The sequence below is a fragment of the Somniosus microcephalus genome, unplaced genomic scaffold, assembly GCF_052327205.1.
Source record: "Somniosus microcephalus isolate GS21.2 unplaced genomic scaffold, FLI_Smic_1.0 unresolved_chr6, whole genome shotgun sequence".
Taxonomy (NCBI): Eukaryota; Metazoa; Chordata; class Chondrichthyes; order Squaliformes; family Somniosidae; genus Somniosus; species Somniosus microcephalus.
The window spans coordinates 9,564,367-9,566,866 of record NW_028225184.1 but is presented as its reverse complement, the minus strand read 5'-3'; the positions used below and the strand labels follow the sequence as shown (position 1 = coordinate 9,566,866).

At 51.7% G+C, this 2,500-nt stretch overlaps 1 non-coding gene across 1 annotated transcript; it reads right to left on the bottom strand.

The window, feature by feature from the left end:
- Window positions 1-555: 555 nt before the first annotated feature.
- LOC147087005 (5.8S ribosomal RNA) lies at window positions 556-709 on the bottom strand. The gene has a single exon (XR_015075680.1). It is a non-coding gene; the product is annotated as a 5.8S ribosomal RNA (ribosomal RNA).
- Between the last annotated feature and the right edge of the window lie 1,791 nt (window positions 710-2,500).

Genomic DNA, 2,500 nt, shown 5'->3' with positions numbered 1-2,500 from the left:
TAGAGCCAAAACGGGTCAAATGTGTGGAAGGACATCAGGGTCCAGCGCAACACAAAGGAGCACCGCAAGGGTTATCTTAGCAAACTGCCACCTACCAAACGCACGCAAAAAAGCCAGCACACAGCACATCAAGGGGCCCGCGTCACTACATCAAGCTGTTCCCCGCTCCAAACCAACAAAACTGCAGCCAAAGACGACGACCTCACCTCTTGAACTGCCAACGTCTTCTCTCTGTATGCTCTCTCTCTCTCTCTATCCAACACTCAGAGAGACAACCCTGCCTAGGGCGAGGCTCAACAGTCCCAACACCGACGCGGTCAATCGTTTTTGCAACCCAACGACAGCCGTGCTGGAAAAAGCTGGCCTCTAAGCGGTGCCGACGTTCCCTGAGGAGACGCCGAACATAACATTCCCAAACGGCACGGGTCAAACTCTCCATTGGGAGGAGAAACTCTAGGTCTGCACTTAGGGGGACAAAGAGGACTAGGCCTCTGCGACACCCCAGCCGCGCTCTCACCTCACACGATGGCAAGGCAAGTGCGATTGATGGTCAAGCGACCCTCAGACAGGCGTAGCCCCGGGACGAACCCGGGGCCGCAAAGTGCGTTCAAAGTGTCGATGATCAATGTGTCCTGCAATTCACATTAATTCTCGCAGCTAGCTGCGTTCTTCATCGACGCACGAGCCGAGTGATCCACCGCTAAGAGTTGTGCGTTTTTTTTAAGGCTTGGTGTTTTGTTCCCCGGAGGGTCCCAAGCCCGGACCGCCCAACGCTTCTCTCCCTCTATGCCCACGCATAGAGGGTTGGTAGAAGCCCCATCCTTGGCACAGCCCGGAGGTGTGTATCAGTCGATCATCAAATGACAAGGGTTTCACCGAGATTTTGTTGTCAGGGCGCTCGCGAGGCGACACGCATCGGGGTCAAACGCCTGAGCCCACCGTCCGACACGCACCACGGCCAACAGAGGCAGGGTCTCTGCTGCCACCGATTGCCGGGAGAAGAGAGAGAGTGACAGGCAGACAGACAAGACAAACAAACATGACAGTAGACAACAAGGCCAGAAAAACGAACTGAGTGGGGTACAAGCCGACCGCGTGAAAACACCCCACTGTGGGGGGTAGAAATCCGTGTGGACGGGCAGGTACATTCTCTCGAACGTTCAACTTGGCTGCTGCTGCTGCTGCTGGCTTGCTTGCTGCTGGCTGCTAACAAGCTCTCATAGATACATAGATACATAGAAGATAGGAGCAGGAGTAGGCCATTCGGCCCTTCGTGCCTGCTCCGCCATTTAATGAGATCATGGCTGATCCTTTAATTCAGTATCCCGTCCCCGCCTTCTCTCCGTAACCCTTAACCCCTTTTGCCCGTAGAAATATATCTAATTCCCTCTTAAATATATTTAATGAGCTGGCGTACACTGCCCTCTGTGGCAATGAGTTCCACAGGTTCACCACTCTCTGAGTGAAGAAATTCCCCCTCATCTCTGTCCTAAATGGTTTAGCCCTTATCCTTAAATTATGTCCTCTAGTTCTGTTCTCACCCGCCAAGGGAAACATTCCTTCTGCATCCAGTCTGTCTAGACCTGTCAGAATTTTATACACTTCTATGAGGTCCCCTCTCAATCTTCTAAACTCCAGTGTGTACATCCCTAAACTACATAGTCTCTCCTCATAGGTCATTCCCGCCATTCCTGGTATCAGCCTGGTGAATCGCCGCTGCACCCCCTCCATGGCAAGAACATCCTTCCTCAGATGAGGCGACCAAAACTGTACACAGTACTCGAGGTGTGGTCTCACCAGTGCCCTGTACAGCTGCAGCAAGGTATCCCTGTTCCTGTATTCTAACCCTTTTGCTATGAAGGCCAGCATACCGTTTGCCTTCTTGACCGCCTGTTGCACCTGCATGCTCGCCTTCAGTGACTGGTGTACAAGAACACCCAGGTCTCTCTGTACTTCCCCCTCTCCCAATCTATTGCCATTTAAATAATAATTTGCCCTCCCGTTCCTGCACCCAAGGTGGATAACTTCGCACTTGTCCACATTATAGTGCATCTGCCATTTATCCGCCCAATCGCCCAGTCTGTCCAAATCGCTCTGGAGCTTCCTGGTCTCTTCCTCTGAGCCCACCCCACCTCCTAGTTTAGTGTCGTCTGCAAATTTGGAAATGCTGCATCCGACTCCCTGATCCAGGTCATTAATGTAAATTGTGAACAGCTGGGGGCCCAGGACAGATCCCTGTGGTACCCCACTTGTTACTGCCTGCCATTCAGAAAATGAGCCGTTTATTCCAACTCTCTGTTTTCTATCTGACAGCCAGTTCCCTATCCACGCCAAAACTTTCCCCTTTATCCCATGAGCCTCAATTTTCCATGCTAATCTTTTATGTGGGACCTTATCGAAGGCCTTTTGGAAGTCCAGGTACACCACATCTACTGGCTCTCCCCCATCTATTCTACCAGTTACTCCCTCAAAAAATTCCAATAGATTAGTCAAGCACGAT